This window comes from Rhamphochromis longiceps, linkage group LG12 (genome assembly GCF_057381845.1).
Source record: "Rhamphochromis longiceps isolate RC_006_pf linkage group LG12, R_longiceps_female_GT1.1, whole genome shotgun sequence".
NCBI classification, from domain to species: Eukaryota; Metazoa; Chordata; class Actinopteri; order Cichliformes; family Cichlidae; genus Rhamphochromis; species Rhamphochromis longiceps.
In genome coordinates, this window is record NC_140568.1 from 16809632 (window position 1) to 16827538 (window position 17907).

The following is a 17907-nucleotide window of genomic DNA, read 5'->3' on the forward strand; positions in this document are numbered from 1 at the left end:
CACAGCAAATACAAGACAGCCAATATTCTTTTTGGTTACTTTGCCAGTTTTGTTCCCATGTGTGTGTATGTCTATATAGTCTGGACTTGAACTTTTTTTACATTTTTGTACATATGTTTTTTAAATAAATACCAAAATAAAACTCATGTGATGGGACTTTCTGTTCTTTGTGTCTTGCTTTGTTTCCAGTGTATCAACATAAGACAAACTAAACTCTTACACATATATTTTTTAGGATTTAAAAAGAGTTTTAAAGTTTTCTTTAATCTGGGAAAATACAAACTGAGTGATAATTCCACTTTGAAACAAATGAGCGTACTGTGTGTGCAACAGTAGTGCTGGTCATAGCTGTTAGCTAACTGGGTAAGGGTGTCATGAGTCTGTAGCTCAGTCCACCGGTTTATTTAGTTTTAAAGTAAGTTACAGCCTGCCTTTTGGAGGGGTTATATTTCACTTAACACTATCTAATATGCATATCCACATAATTGTGGATTATTATAATCATGATAGAAAAAAACGCATTGTGTTTTAAAGAAAATACATTAAGAAAAAGATTGTTAGATTTATATTTCAAATATAACAAAATGCTGATTTTACATCACCCAAATTATTGTATCTCTACAGTTTAAACATTTAATAAGATTTTGATGATTATTGATTGATTATGCCTTTAATTGTCACTTGCGGTGTTACACGTACATGTTACCTGCAGTGAAATGGGACCCCTTCCCTGTTTGAAACAAACTGAATCATTATAAATAAATTATTTTATATTTATTACTTTAAAAAATTCTCAGTACTCATACTATATGACTAGGAATAAACAGTAAGGGAATGATTCTGGATCAGCACCATGATGAAAACCTGTTGCTATACAGTATTCTGAAAAAAGTTGTACAATGTCACACTATGTGCATGTGCGTGTTCAATTCAATTCAATTCAATTCAATTCAATTTTATTTATATAGCGCCAAATCACAACATAAGTCGCCTCAAGGCGCTTCATAGATACAGAGAAAAACCCAACAATCATATGACCCCCTATGAGCAAGCACTTTGGCAACAGTGGGAAGGAACAACTCCCTTTTAACAGGAAGAAACCTCCGGCAGAACCAGGCTCAGGGAGGGGCGGCCATCTGCTGCGACCGGTTGGGGTGAGAGAAGGAAGACAGGATAAAAGACATGCTGTGGAAGAGAGACAGAGGTTAATAACAGATATGATTCAATGCAGAGAGGTCTGTTAATACATAGTGAGCGAGAAAGGTGACTGGAAAGGAAAAACTCAATGCATCATGGGAATCCCCCGGCAGCCTATGTCTATTGCAGCATAACTAAGGGAGGATTCAGGGTCACCTGGTCCAGCCCTAACTATATGCTTTAGCAAAAAGGAAAGTTTTAAGCCTAATCTTGAAAGTAGAGATAGTGTCTGTCTCCTGAATCCAAACTGGAAGCTGGTTCCACAGAAGAGGGGCCTGAAAACTGAAGGCTCTCCCTCCCATTCTACTTTTAAATACTCAGGGAACAACAAGTAGGCCTGCAGAGCGAGAGCGAAGTGCTCTAATAGGGTGATATGGTACTACAAGGTCATTAAGATAAGATGGGGCCTGATTATTTAAGACCTTGTATGTGAGAAGCAGGATTTTGAATTCAATTCTGGATTTAACAGGAAGCCAATGAAGGGAAGCCAAAACAGGAGAAATATGCTCTCTCTTTCTAGTCCCTGTCAGGACTCTTGCTGCAGCATTTTGGATTAGCTGAAGGCTTTTCAGTGAGTTTTTTGGACATCCTGATAATAATGAATTACAGTAGTCCAGCCTGGAAGTAATAAATGCATGAACTAGTTTTTCAGCGTCACTCTGAGACAGGATATTTCTAATTTTAGAGACGTTGCGCAAATGGAAGAACGCAGTCTTACATATTTGTTTAATATGTGCATTGAAGGACATGTCCTGGTCAAAAATGACTCCAAGGTTCCTCACAGCGTTACTGGAGGCCAAGGTAATGCCATCCAGAGTAAGAATCTGGTTAGATACCATATTTCTAGGCTTTTCAGGGCTGAGTACAATAACCTCAGTTTTATCTGAATTAAGAAGCAGAAAGTTAGCGGCCATCCAGGTCTTTATGTCTTTAAGACATTCCTGCAGTTTAACTAATTGGTGTGTGTTATCTGGCTTCATGGACAGATAGAGCTGGGTGTCATCTGCATAGCAGTGAAAATTTATGCTATGTCTTCTAATGATACTGCCTAAGGAAAGCATGTATAATGTAAACAGAATTGGTCCTAGCACTGAACCCTGTGGAACTCCATAATTAACCTCAGTGTGTGAAGAGGACTCTCCATTTACATGAACAAATTGGAGTCTATTAGATAGATATGATACAAACCACTGCAGTGCAGTACCTGTAATACCTACAGCATGTTCTAATCGCTCTAATAGGATATTATGGTATACAGTATCGAATGCTGCACTAAGGTCTAGCAGGACAAGCACAGAGATGAGTCCACTGTCAGAGGCCATAAGAAGATCATTTGTAACCTTCACTAAAGCTGTTTCTGTGCTGTGATGAGCTCTGAAACCTGATTGAAACTCTTCAAATAAACCATTCCTCTGCAGATGATCTGTTAGCTGTTTGACAACTACTCTTTCAAGGATTTTTGATATGAAAGGAAGGTTGGAGATTGGCCTATAATTAGCTAAGACTGCTGGGTCTAGAGATGGCTTTTTGAGTAAAGGTTTAACTACAGCTAGCTTGAAGGCCTGTGGTACATAGCCGATTATTAGAGATAGGTTGATCATATTTAAGATCGAAGAATTAATTAATGGCAGGACTTCTTTGAGCAGTTTTGTAGGAATGGGGTCTAAAAGACACGTTGATGGTTTGGAGGAAGTAATTATTAAAGTTAACTCAGAAAGATCAATTAGAGAAAAAGAGTCTAACTTAACATCAATGGTACTAAGAGTAGCTGTAGATAATATTACATCTGTGGGATGATTATTGGTAATTTTTTCTCTAATGATAAACATTTTATTTGTGAAGAAGTTCATGAAGTCATTACTAGTTAACGTTAAAGGGATTGTTGGCTCAAAAGAGCTCTGCCTTTTTGTCAGCCTGGCTACAGTGCTGAAGAGAAACCTGGGGTTGTTCTTATTTTCTTCAATCAGTGATGAATAGTAAGATGTTCTGGCTTTGTGGAGGGCTATCTTATAAAGCAGCAAACTATTTCTCCAGGCTAAATGATGATCCTCTAAATTTGTGACACGCCATTTCCTCTCCAGATTACGAGTCATCTGCTTTAGGGTACGTGTTTGAGAATTATACCACGGAGTCAGGTACTTCTGATTAGAGACCTTAGTTTTCACAGGAGCTACAGTATCCAGAGTTGTACGTAGTGAGGAGGTGAAATTATTAACAAGATAATCAACTTCTGTTGGGGTAGCGTTCAGATAGCTGCTCTGCTCTATGTTGGTACAGGGCATTGAAGATGATAACAGTGGGTGGATTATATTCTTAAACTTAGTTACAGCGCTTTCAGAAAGACATCTACTTTGATAAAGTCTACTCTCCACCGCTGTGTAATCAATTATTGTAAATGTAAATGTTATCAGGAAATGATCAGACAGGAGAGGGTTTTCAGGAAACACTGTTAAATGTTCAGTTTCTACGCCAAATGTTAAAACAAGATCTAGAGTGTGATTAAAGTGGTGGGTGGGTTCTTTTACATTTTGAGAGAAACCAATTGAGTCTAATAACAGATTAAATGCCATGTTGAGGCTGTCATTTTTAGCATCTACATGGATGTTAAAATCACCCACAATAATTATTTTATCTGAGCTCAGAACTAAATTAGATATAAAGTCTGAGAAATCAGACAGAAACTCTGTGTAAGGCCCAGGTGGACGATAGATGATAACAAGTAAGACTAGTTTCTGAGTTTTACAGCTGGGGTGGACGACGTGTGTATGTTTTATGTGTATAGATTTTTCAAAATTATTACTCCATCCATCCATCTTCATCCGCTTTATCCGAGGCCGGGTCGCGGGGGCAGCAGCCTAAGCAAAGAGGCCCAGACCTCCCTCTCCCCGGCCACCTCCTCCAGCTTTTCCAGGGGAACGCCAAGGCGTTCCCGGGCCAGCTGAGAGATATAATCTCTCCAGTGTGTCCTGGGTCTGCCCCGGGGCCTCCTCCCAGTGGGACATGCCTGGAACACCTCACCCAGGAGGCGCCCAGGGGACATCCTTGTCAGATGCCCGAACCACCTCAGCTGGCTCCTTTCGATGTGGAGCAGCAGCGGCTCTACTCTGAGCCCCTCCCGGATGGCCGAACTTCTCACCCTATCTCTAAGGGAGAGGCCAGCCACCCTTTGGAGGAAGCTCATTTCTGCCGCTTGTATCCGCGATCTCGTTCTTTCGGTCACTACCCACAGCTCGTGGCCATAGGTGAGGGTAGGGACGTAGATCGACCGGTAAATTGAGAGCTTCGCTTTTACACTCAGCTCCCTCTTCACCACGACGGACCGGTGCAGCGTCTGCATTACTGCAGCTGCAGCCCCAATCCATCTGTCAATCTCCGGCTCCCTTCTCCCATCACTCGCGAACAAGACCCCGAGATACTTGAACTCCTCCACTTGGGGCAGGAACTCATCCCGACCCGGAGTGGGCACTCCACCCTTTTCCGGATGAGAACCATGGCCTCAGATTTGGAGGTGCTGATCCTCATTCCCGCTGCTTCACACTCGGCTGCGAACCGTTCCAGTTCGAGCTGGAGGCCCACACCCGATGAAGCCAACAGAACCACATCATCCGCAAAAATCAGAGATGAGATTCTGAGGCCACCAAAGCGAAAGCCCTCCGTCACTTGGCTGCGCCTAGAAATCCTGTCCATAAAACTTATGAACAGAACCGGAGACAAAGGGCAGCCCTGGCGGAGCCCATCACCCACTGGGAACGAGTCCGACTTATTGCCGGCAATGTGAACCAAGCTCTTGCAACGATTGTATAGGGATTGAATGGCCCATAGCAATGAGCCAGACACCCCATACTCCCGCAACACCTCCCACAGGACACCCCGAGGGACACGGTCGATTGTGGATTGGGTCGAATGTGTTTTGTGGACTTCTCCAAGTCCACAAAACACATGTAGACTGGTTGGGGAAACTCCCATGCACCCTCAAGTATCCTCGAGAGGATAAAGAGCTGGTCCAGTGTTCCGAAAACAGTTCCCCTGTAGTTGGAACACACCCTCCGGTCCCCCTTCTAAAAGATGGGGACCACCACCCTGGTCTGCCAGTCCACAGGTACTGCTGCTGATCTCCACACAACATTGCAGAGGCGTGTGAACCAGGACAGCCCTACAACGTCCAGAGCCTTCAGGAACTCGGGGCCGGACCTCATCAACACCAGGGGCTCTGCCACCAAGGAGTTGTTTAACTGCCTCAGTGACCTCGCCCCCGGAAATTGGCGGGTCATTCCCCTCATCCCCAGACTCTGCTTCTTCCTCGGAAGACGTGTCAGTGGGATTAAGGAGGTCCTCGAAGTATTCCTTCCACTGCCTGACAATTTTCTTAGTCGACGTCAGCAGCGCTCCGCCAGCACTATACACAGTGCAGGTAGAGCACCGCTTTCCCCTCCTGAGATGCCTGACAGTTTGCCAGAATCTCTTCGAGGCAGTCCGAAAGTCTTTTTCCATGGCCTCTCCGAACTCCTCCCACACCCGAGTTTTTGCTTCAGCCACTGCCCGAGCCGCATTCCGCTTGGCCTGTCGATACCTGTTGGCTGCCTCCGGAGTCCCACAGGCTAACCAAGCCCGATAGGACTCCTTCTTCAGCCTGGTGGCTCCCTTCACCTCTGGTGTCCACCATTTGGTTCGGGGATTACCACCACGGCAGGCACCAACCACCTTGCGACCGCAGCTCAATGCAGCAGCTTCGGCAATGGAGAACATGGTCCATTCGGACTCAATGTCCCCAGTCTCCCTCGGAATGCTGTTGAAGCTCTGCCGGAGGTGTGCGTTGAAGATCTCGCGGACTGGGGCCTCTGCTAGACGTTCCCAGCACACCCTCACTATGCGTTTAGGTGCACCAGGTCTGTCCAGCGTCCTCCCCCGCCACCTGATCCAACTCACCACCAGGTGGTGATCAGTTGACGGCTCAGCCCCTCTCTTTACCCGAGTGTCCAGAACATATGATCGCAGGTCTGGTGATACGATTACAAAATCGATCATCGACCGATGGCCTAGAGCGTCCTGGTGCCACGTGCACTTATGGACACTCTTATGTTCGAACAGGGTGTTCGTTATGGCCAAACTGTGATTAGCACAGAAGTCCAATAACAAAGCACCGCTTGGGTTCAGATCAGGGAGGACGTGCCTCCCAATCACGCCCCTGCAGGTCTTGCTGTCGTTACCCACGTGAGCATTGAAGTCTCCCAGTAGGACAATAGAGTCTCCAGGTGGAGCACCTTCCAGCACCCCCCCAGGGACTCTAAGAAGGCTGGGTACTCCGAGCTGCCACTCGGCGCATAAGCGCAGATGACAGTCAGGACCCGTTCCCCGACCCTAAGGCGCAGGGAACAAACCCTCTCATCCATCGGGAAAAACCCCAACGTACCAGCAGCAAGCCGATGGGATATTAGAATACCCACTCCCGCCCGCCGCCTCTCACCAGGGGTAACTCCAGACTGAGACAGAGTCCAGCCCCTCTCCAGGAGACTGGTTCCAGAGCCCAAGCCATGCGTAGAGGTGAGCCCGACTATATCTAGCCGGTACCTCTCAACCTCACGCACCAAGTCAGGCTCCTTCCCCACCAGAGAGGTGACATTCCATGTCCCTATTGCCAGTCTTGGCAGCCGGGGGTCAGTCCGCCAGGGCCTCCGCTCCTGGTGGCCGGGCCTTAGTCCATGGGGCCTGGCCAGGCACAGCCTGAAGAGGAGACATGGGCCCATCCTCCCGCAAGCCCACCACCTGCAGGAGGCGCCATAGGGGTCGGGTCCATTGTGTGCCGGGTGGCGGCCAGGAGCACTTATGGACACTCTTATCCATGGGGCCCGGCCGCATGGACTAAGGCCCGGCCACCAGACGCTCGCCCTCGGGCACCCTCCCCGGGCCTGGCTCCAGGGCGGGGCCCGGTAACCCTATCCCGGGCAGGGTAAACTGTTCCCTCGAGGGAATTATTACTCATGATATAATATTCTCCAGACATGCCATGTAAGGACATTGGGAGTAAAAAGTGACAAAAGGAGCTATGTGACGCTGCTAAAGGCATCGGATCCCTCTCCAGCTGGATTAAAAAGAGTACAGGTAATAATACACATGTACCAGTTGTTGCATTGCAGAGCTAAGTATAAAAACAATAATAAACATAATTGCAATGTTTTGGTTCTATAACATTTTCTATCATTACTTTATTGTGGATTGGGTGCAAGAGTTGTTAAGTGTGGATAATTAAATAATAAATTAATGCAATAGCAAATTGTGCCTTGTTCTCAGATGGACAGCATATGAAGAGTGATAGCTCAGATGAGGAGATGGAAGGAGGAAGAGAGGCAAAGAGTGTGTCACAGGCAGAGCCTAGTATATTTTTTAACCTCTTGCCTTATGATTCCAAGCGCTGTCACTAATCTTTGCATTTTATTATTATCTCATAACACTTCTTTAATCAGCTACCATCTCTCCTATGGACATTTTATGTCTACTGTCTCAGATCAAGACTGCAGGAGCAGCAGCAACCCCTCAACAGCAACATCTTACCCCATCAGATAAAACATAGGCTACGTTTGCATTGTCCCCACCTTTAGACAGTGATATAATATGATGCTATTCCATATTAGATTCTTGATGAATGTGGTTTGTTGTTATTCAGCCTGGTTTCTATGTGTCCCTTTTTAACTCTGAGCACCTGCCCCTTTAAAAATCCCTGCATATCTATATCTTCAGTTCAGTTCATCCTTGAACACTTCTCCCAAAGAGAAAATTATGACCATGTTTTTCACTAGAGAAAAACATCTAGAGATTGACCTCCAACAACATTGCACTCAAAGAGATTTCATATCATTCTACAGTGTCAGAAAAAACAGTTTCACACTTTAATGTTCACCCTCGCTCTCACTATCCTCATCTCTGTCCCTATCCTCAGCCTGTAACAGGGGTAACTGCAATTTAGGAGATTCACCTTCTTTTATCCTACTCTTTTGCATGAGATGAAGCAACAGCCACAGCACATGAGTATGGCAACAAAGGTGGATATGGACATTAACAAAGATACTATTATTGCTTTATTCTTACCAAAATGACTACTAAACCAGTCATCCAAGGGGTTATTTATGCCTCCCCTTTCTCAGCCAAGAGCATGTCCAGGGCCATTCTATTCTGCCAGGCTGTGAATCTCTCAACTTCCTTATTAGCTCTTGGGTAATACACTGAGGATCTCAGATGTTGGATTGCCCTGCTTTCGAGAAAGTCAGCAAACTCAGCAGAGTGAAATTGAGAGCCATTGTCACTTATCAATGTATTTGGATTCCCTTCATGAGATAAAACTACAGAAAGGAATTGGATGATAGTAGCTGTATCAGCTCGGGAAGCAAAAGCTACCGGTACTTCACTTTTGTATCAGTGAGTCTTTTCTGCAATGAGTCAGGCACTAGCAATCGATGTGTACCTCTGACTGTGTACCTCCAACAGATGAGCTGACCATCTGGCTATGCGTAGACCAGCTCTGTTATTGCCCTTAATAGTCAGCAGTGTTGTAAGTGCTTGGTGATCTGTTCCTAGGAGGAATTTTTTTCCCCAGAGCCATGTGTGCCATTTTTCAGCAGCCCAGACGCAAGCTAGGGCTTCCTTCTCAACGATTGAGTATTTCCTCTCTGCATCAGAATACTGCGAGATGCAAATGCAACAGTCTGTTCTGCATCATTACTGTCAAGTTGAGTCAAAACAGCACGCCATAGTCTGAGGCATCTGTCGAGACTATGGTTGGCTTACTGGGGTTGAACATCACCAGAATAGGGCTGTACGCGATTAACCACTTGACTTGATCAAACGCTGCTTGAGCTGCTTTGTTCCAGGTTGGCCTCATGTTCATCTTCTGATATATGATGACATCATCAAGATAACATTGCACCCCTTTTTGGCCACTTAGGATTTATGTCATCATCCTTTGAAACACTGCAGGCACCGAACGCAACCCGTAGGGGAGTCTGCAGTACTGGTACAGTCCTTCATGTGTAATGAAAGCAAAGAGCCCTCTACTCTCTACATGTAGTTTCAGCTGATGGTAGCCAGATTTAAGATCCAGAGTGGAGAACACGACAACTCAGACAATAGGTCCTCAATAAGTGGCAAGGGATGACTGTCACCAGACTTCCTTCTAGTGACTACAATCGGGGAGACCCATTAAGATGCATCAATTTTCTCTAAGATTCCATGTTCCTCATGGTTCTTGAGTTCTGTGGAAACAGCATCACGGACTGACAAGGGTAAGCATCGACATTTCTGCTGTATTGGCTTCACTCCCTGGTCGCACCTTCACTTCGTGTACAAAGTCCTTTGCACATCCGAATGCAACTGCAGTAAGTGGGCAGAGATGAGGTTTGCGGAAGTGTAGCACAGACCTTGGGACTCTCAAGGACTAATTATTCCCCTTTTATGTGTAGCTGGAGGGCAGTCACTAAGTCCATGCCTAGTATAGATGTCTCTATTCTCACAATGTAGAGATATGTGGAGGCACTCATGCCATTGTAAGTAAGATCAGCTCTAAGACATCCTAATGCATTCAGTTTCTCTTTTGAATATGTAATAAGCTGAGCAGCAGGATTACATAACTTAACTGAGCTGGAATTTATACTGTAAACATGTTCAGGCAGTATAGAAACACCAGACCCTGTGTCTATTCGTAGCTTAACAGTACATGCCTATACAGTATTTGGTACAGTGACAGTAACAGTGCACATCAGTTCAGATTTGCAGTTTAAATGCACATGCGTTCCTTCAGGTGATGGGCAGATTCTTTCTGCCTATCAAAGGGATGGACAATAGCTTGATTTATCAGAGTGTGTGCATGCAAAGCATGATGTCATGGGCAAACCAGCCTGCAGCTCCATCTGGAGTCCAGTCCTCCCATCTTCAATCTGCCCAGAACTGGTTCTCCTCTTCTTTCAGCCCTTTGGAGTTTCCAATTGGGACAGTCTTCCTTCTAATGTTCTCTTTTTCCACAAAAGCGGCAGTGTTTGAGGTTGATGGGTTTGTCTGGCACAGACCCGCCGCTGGAACGAGACTAGGGATGGGTATCGAAACCCGGTTCTTGTTGAGAACCGGTTCCCATTGTTTCAATTCCTTGGAATTGTTTGCCATTTTTGCAAACAATTCCCTTATCGATTCCAGTCGCCCCAAATGACGTCACCATGTTGCGGAGCGTCATTTACTAAGCGGCTCAAACGCTCAAAAGTTTGGTTATACTTTACGAGAACGGATGACGACAGGGCAACTTGCAATACTTGCAAGTAGATATTTCATTTAAGGGAGGAAACACTATGAATATGCAAAAGCATTTGCTCACAAAACACGCGATGACCTTAAATGAATGTCGTGTTTTTAATTCCGCTCCGGACTCATGAATCTCAACCCAGCAGCAGCGGTAACGTTTGTACGTCCTCTCCCATTAATGCGGCAGGGAGTGCAAGGCTGTGAAACGGAACGGTCTAGCCTTCAGATTTGCGTCACCGCTGTCTCGGTGGAGTTTAATAAACTCGGCCGTCTGCTCCTTGCTATCTAAAATATAACAGGACACTGGTGTAAATTCTCGACCGTCTCACACTTCTGTTTAATCAGTTTTCTGTTTGACGTTTATTCAGTTGTATGAAAATCCCGGAGGAACCCACCAGATAGATTAATAACGTTTTATTTAATCTAATAATCTAATAACTTTGATCTCAGCCAAACCGATTTACTCCGGATCAAATAAAACACCAAAAGAAAGGCAAACAATTACATTTTTAAGTTATCCGGTCTTTCGCTACTCAGGTAGCGAAAGACCGGGGATCTGAAAACGACGAAGCTGCAATTCCGCTGCTCTCGCCGGCTCGAGTGACCACTGAACCCCTCCGGCTTGCTATCCAGCGGGTGGCTAACAGACATCTCCAAAAACGTTGGTGCACTTTTGCAAATATGCGATGTCTTGATAAACCAAGCAGATATTTGAAATTTACACAGCTTCTTTCTCGCCTGAAAATATGTTAAAAGTTTATTTTGTGACCCAGAAAGAGTAATAAGACTAATTTTAAAACTTAGCAGCGGCCGCCATTGTTGGCAGCTGAAATTTGGCTGGGCCGCGCTATGAATTCTGGGATATGGTGGGCCATGAAGGACACACCCGACCCATCCTTCAAATTCGGGGAAATGAAGGACGCATTTGTCGGCCGCATTTGAAGGAGTCGACGAATTGGTTGGCTCAGATGCTGGCAGTTCTCGCTGCAGTCTACTGTTAGCATCTTCTTTCAGGCCAGGATATACGAATGTCATTGAGCAGTGTCTAAGTTTGTGGTAAAAGGCTTGCACCCATTTGCACCCAGAAGTGTGAGACGGTCGATTTTCAGTGTTGGGGAGTAACGGAATACTTGTACCGCCGTTACGTATTTAAAATACAAAATATGAGTAACTGTATTCCGTTACAGTTACCGTTTAAAAAGGTGGTATTTAGAATACAGTTACTTTGTTGAAATAAATGGATTACACGGCAGTACTTTCCTGTTTCATATTGTGGCGGGTCAGGACTGTTTGGGTTTTGTTTGACAGCTACGTTCTGTAGTTCCAGGCGGCAGTGTTGCGGTTGCCATGGTTACAGGGTGACGCTCTCGCTCTGCGTGTTTCCTGGGTGAGAGAGCGCCTTTTTGTTGTTGTTGTTGTGCTAAGCTAATAGGCAGAATGCAGAATGTAGCATCATGGGCAGTGTAGTCCGTGCTGCAGGGAGAATGGACTGCCATACTTGTTATGGTGGGAGAAAAAGGAGAGTCGAAAGTATGAGTTGTCATCGAGCAAAAACAGGAGCTGGAAGCATGTAAATATAATAATAACCACTGCAGCCAAGAAGAGTGCCTGATGAGCCCAGCTGTAAGTAAGCCAATAAAACTCGACAGTACGCTGTGTTCGTGTTTTCCTCCGTTGGAGCAGCCTTTCAATGCCTCTCTCTGTCTCTCGCAAGCAGAGTTGACCCAGACAACAAAGTAAAGCTATTTTTCGGCTAAGAGCCCTACACGAACCCGTATTAGTCAGAGGTCCCTTTACTACGGTTCGGAGCCGCGGACCTTCAGTAATAGTAATAAATCACACAGCAATAGTACATTCACGTAGTTGTAAAATGCATGATAATATGTTAAGTAATCCAAAGTATTCAGAATACGTTACTCTCATTGAGTAACGTAACGGAATATGTTACAGAATACATTTTAGGGCATGTATTCTGTATTCTGTAATGGAATACATTTTAAAAGTAACCTTCCCAACACTGGTTGTTACAGACCTCCTAGGATGAGACACTCTTTCAATCTACAAACGACTATATACTTCTAAGCATAAATGATTATATATTTCTAAATACAAATGACAATAATAAAATATAAACCCAAGTCACTCTATAGTAGACACGCACAGCCTCCTCTCCCTCTGCCCTGTCCTCTGTCCTTTCCTCTTCCTCTGCAACCCATGTTTCCACTCATCATGGCACGACCAGCATCAGCGCTGCATTGTGCAGGTCTGTACTTTGCATCTCTTCCTTTGCTGTTTTCTTTGTCTCCAGCCTTTTCTGGGCATGTCAGGTCTCAGTCCTTGGAAAATGTGTCCACAGAGCTGACTCTCATTGGGGTCATCTTCCACTTCTGTGGCTTAAACATGCCACAATTGGCTTTGAATGTTCTTTGCAGGTGTTTAATTTAACCATGTTAACTTTGTCAGGGAAAGCCTGTCAAAAAGCAAGAGTCAGGTCAGCTATGGCATTCCAGTAATCCTAGTTGTCGCCATGTGTCCAGGACTGTGTTCAATATACGTTCTTAGGTAGGGATGGGTATTGATACGATTTTAACGATTCCGATTCCATTTTCGATTCTGTTTAACGATTCGATTCCTTATCGATTCTCTTATCGATTCTTTTTTTTTAAAAAGGAGAACACTAAAGTCGATTAGCTTAGAACTGTGTTTTATATCTTCTCTTTGAACAAGATAGAAATTTAGGAGTAACATGGCCTTACAAACCCAACAGTGAGATCTTAAGAGATCCAGCCTACGGCTCTTCAATGGGGTGTCACAGGGTCCCCAGGAAAAAAAATGTATATGTAAAATAATAAAATAAATATTCTCCTGTAGCAATAACAAAGTTTAACATAAATTATTCTGTAGCAATTACACAAGAATATCCAGTAATGTCCCTGCCTACAATTAAACACATTCACTTACACAGGCCCGATGGCGCCTGTGTCCGGCAGCCTCGCCTCTGTCAGTGTGCCCCAGGGCAGCTGTGGCTACAATGTAGCTTGCTATCGCCAGTGTGTGAATGTGTGTGTGAATGGGTGGATGACTGAATGTAGTGTAAAGCGCTTTGGGGTCCTATGGACTAGAAAAGCGCTATACAAATGCAGGCCATTTACCATTACCAAAGTGAAATCGGGGGCATCTGCTGTGGCAAATGGGTGCAAGCCTTTGACCACAAACTTAGACACTGCTGGGTGACATTCGTCTATCCTGGCCTGAAAGGAGACGCTACCGGTAGACTGCAGCGAGAACTGCCAGCATCTGAGCCAGCCAGACTCTGTCTCTCTCATCATGGTTAACTAAATGCAACGCACAGTAATAGCAGGTTTTGTAATAAGGTAAATCGTGCTAACATAATATGCAATGCTAATTGATTAGTTACCTGCAGTATTAACGGGAGAGGACGTGGAAACGCTACCGCTGCTGCTGGGTTGAGCTTCGCTAGTCCAGAGCGGATCAAAAACACGACATTCGTTGAAAGCAATCGCGTGTTTTTTGAGCAAATGCTTTTGCATATTCGTAGTGTTTCCTCCCTTTGATGAAATCTCTACTTTGCAAGTATTGCACGTTGCCCTGTTGTCATCCTTTCTCATAAAGTGTAACCAAACTTTTGAGCGTTTGTGCCGCTCAGGCGCCGTGTTTCCTACTGGGTAAAAGACGCTACTCAACGTGATGACGTCATTCGGGGCGACTGGAATCGATAAGGGAATCATTTTTAAAAGTGGCAAACGATTCCAAGGAATTGAAACAGTGGGAACCGGTTCTCAACAAGAACCGGTTTTCGATACCCATCCCTATTCTTAGGTATATTGATTCTATTAATATCCATCATTTATTTATTGCATGTTTAAGGACTTTGTTTTCCTTTCAAATAAACATTCCTTTAAACATCTGCCTGCCTGCTAGACTGCATTTGGGGTCCTCAGGCATTAATTTGATTTATGCTGTTATCAGTGTTTGCAATGATACCATGGCTGTGGTGTCATATCAATGTATGCTCTCGGTGTTTGCTGATATCAAACTGTGGTATGAGGACTACTGTGGGTTAATCTTTGTAGTGATACTCACTTTTTTTTAAATTTAGACCTGGTTTAATTCTGGTATAGTTGAATATTTGTATATAATCCTCGTAGCTGTCAGACTCTATAACAGGGGTCACCAGCCTTTCTTAAAACAGAGCTAGATAAAATTGTGAACAGTTTGGTTTATCTTTAGTTATATGGTTCTATATAGCATATTCTATCTTGATAAGCTATGTCTTATCACAGGTTAATTTTTCAAAAATATTAACAATGATTTAAGCAAGGAAAGGGCTACATGTCAACATACAACTCTTTATTTCTATTAATGTCTTACTTCATTCCTACCTGATTGACATGTTTAGGAATTGTGAGTGATTGGCACACTGTAGTGGCAAAAGTTGCTACCAATCAAATTATGATATGGTAAAGTTAAAACAAAACACGACTGTTTTATATTATATCTAATAATAATTATGTAATTATTCTTATAATTACAAAATGTTTTATGTAAGATTTATGTTTTGTAATTTAAATCTGACATCACAAAAGTATTTTGGAATTTGAATAATTTTGTAACTGCAGTACACATAATACTAATTTTGAATAATTTTGTCCAGGTTCCTTGCCACCGGGGACTGCTTCAGGACCATCGCGTTCAGTTTCAGAGTCGGTGTGTCCATGGTGTGCCAGATCACCCCCCAGGTAGCGATGGCCAACTGGGACGACTTCATGGCTGTGTCCTCATCTGGAGACTGGCGGTCCATCACAGAGGGATTCCAGGAGCGCTGGAACTTCCTTCTTTGCTGTGGATCTCTGGATGGGAAGCACGTCCAGACAAAGGCACCCCATATATTATACAGGGAGTGCAGAATTATTAGGCAAATGAGTATTTTGTCCACATCATCCTCTTCATGCATGTTGTCTTACTCCAACCTGTATAGGCTCGAAAGCCTACTACCAATTAAGCATATTATAGGTGATGTGCATCTCTGTAATGAGAAATGAGATGTGCATCTCTGTAATGAGAAGGGGTGTGGTCTAATGACATCAACACCCTATATCAGGTATGCATAATTATTAGGCAACTTTCCTTTGGCAAAATGGGTCAAAAGAAGGACTTGACAGGCTCAGAAAAGTCAAAAATAGTGAGATATCTTGCAGAGGGATGCAGCAGTCTCAAAATTGCAAAGCTTCTGAAGCGTGATCATCGAACAATCAAGCGTTTCATTCAAAATAGTCACCAGGGTCGCAAGAAGCGTGTGGAATCAGAATCAGAATCAGAAAGGGTTTTATTGCCAAATGTTGAGCAGGTTTACAACATTAGGAAATTGCTGCGGTGCTTCAGTGCAAACATACTGTCATAAATTGCGCTTAAATAGACATGAAAAAATAAAAGTAAGAATAAGAATTAAAAGTGCTACGTAGAAAGATATATGCATGAGATATACATGAGATATATACATGAGAATAAGAATTAAAAGTGCTACGTAGAAAGATATATACATGAGTGCAGGTGGTGATCAGTGCCAAAACATGGAATGATGCAGTGAACACAGCGTAGGGTCATGTGTTAGTGGTGGGAACAGTCGTACGTTTATTGTTCATGTGTCCAACAGCAGAGGGGAAGAAACTGTTCTTATGGCGAGAGGTTCTGGTGCGAATGGACCGGAGCCTCCTGCCTGAGGGGAGCAGGTCAAACAGACTGTGTCCAGGGTGAGAAGGGTCAGCTGAGATCCGAGCTGCACGCCGCAGTGTCCTGGAGGTGTACAGGTCCTGCAGAGATGGGAGTCTACAGCCAATCACCTTCTCAGCAGAGCGCACAACACGCTGCAGTCTCTGTTTGTCCCTGATAGTGGCTCCAGCGTACCACACGGTGATGGAGGAGGTGAGGATGGACTCGATGATTGCGGTGTAGAATTGCATCATCGTCCGTGTTGGCAGGTTGAATTTCTTCAGCTGCCTCAGGAAGTACATCCTCTGCTGGGCTTTCTTGATGACGGAGGTGATGGTGGGCTCCCACTTCAGGTCCTGAGTGATGGTGGTACCCAGGAAGCGGAATGAGTCCACAGAGGTGATGGGGGTGTCAGTCAGGATGATGGGGGGGAGTGGGGCTGTGTGCTTCCTGAAGTCCACAATAATCTCCACTGTCTTCTGGGCATTCAGCACCAGGTTGTTGTGGCTGCACCAAGACACCAGACGTTCAACCTCCCTCCTGTAGGCAGATTCATCCCCGTCCGAGATGAGCCCAATAACGGTGGTGTCATCTGCAAACTTGATTAGCTTGACAGACTGGTGGGTGGAGGTGCAGCAGTTGGTGTACAGGGAGAAGAGCAGAGGAGAAAGAACACAGCCCTGAGGGGAGCCGGTGCTGATGGTCCGAGAGTCCGAGACATTCTTTCCCAGCCTCACATGCTGCTTCCTGTCCGTCAGGAAGTCAGTGATCCACCGGCAGATGGGATCAGGCACATTCATCTGGGAAAGCTTGCCTCGGAGATGGTCTGGAAGGCAGAGCTGAAGTCCACAAACAGGATCCTGGCGTAGGTTCCCGGGGGAGTCCCAGGCACAAAAAACCAAGGCGCAAAATAACTGCCCATGAACTGAGAAAAGTCAAGCGTGCAGCTGCTAAGATGCCACTTGCCACCAGTTTGGCCATATTTCAGAGCTGCAACATCACTGGAGTGCCCAAGAGCACAAGGTGTGCAATACTCAGAGACATGGCCAAGGTAAGAAAGGGTGAAAGACGACCACCACTGAACAAGACACACAAGCTGAAATGTCACGACTGGGCCAAGAAATATCTCAAGACTGGTTTTTCTAAGGTTTTATGGACTGATGAAATGAGAGTGAGTCTTGATGGGCCAGATGGATGGGCCCGTGGCTGGATTGGTAAAGGGCAGAGAGCTCCAGTCCGACTCAGACGCCAGCAAGGTGGAGGTGGAGTACTGGTTTGGGCTGGTATCATCAAAGATGAGCTTGTGGGGCCTTTTCGGGTTGAGGATGGAGTCAAGCTCAACTCCCAGTCCTACTGCCAGTTTCTGGAAGACACCTTCTTCAAGCAGTGGTACAGGAAGAAGTCTGCATCCTTCAAGAAAAACATGATTTTCATGCAGGACAATGCTCCATCACACGTGTCCAAGTACTCCACAGCGTGGCTGGCAAGAAAGGGTATAAAAGAAGAAAAACTAATGACATGGCCACCTTGTTCACCTGATCTGAACCCCATTGAGAACCTGTGGTCCATCATCAAATGTGAGATTTACAAGGAGGGAAAACAGTACACCTCTCTGAACAGTGTCTGGGAGGCTGTGGTTGCTGCTGCACGCAATGTTGATGGTGAACAGATCAAAACACTGACAGAATCCATGGATGGCAG

The 17907-nt window shown here is 44.9% G+C and overlaps 1 protein-coding gene across 3 annotated transcripts in view; it reads right to left on the reverse strand.

The window, feature by feature from the left end:
• Positions 1 to 14242, reverse strand: part of paxx (PAXX non-homologous end joining factor) — a 28435-nt gene extending 14193 nt beyond the window's left edge. Inside the window, exon 1 of one of the 3 annotated variants that reach the window (XR_014914032.1) lies at positions 13895 to 14242. The gene's annotated coding sequence lies outside the window, so the exon portion shown is untranslated. Of the gene's footprint in view, positions 1 to 8280; positions 11581 to 13894 lie in introns of those variants that run through there. The other 2 variants (XR_014914030.1, XR_014914029.1) reach the window with 2 other exon arrangements.
• Positions 14243 to 17907: the final 3665 nt, after the last annotated feature.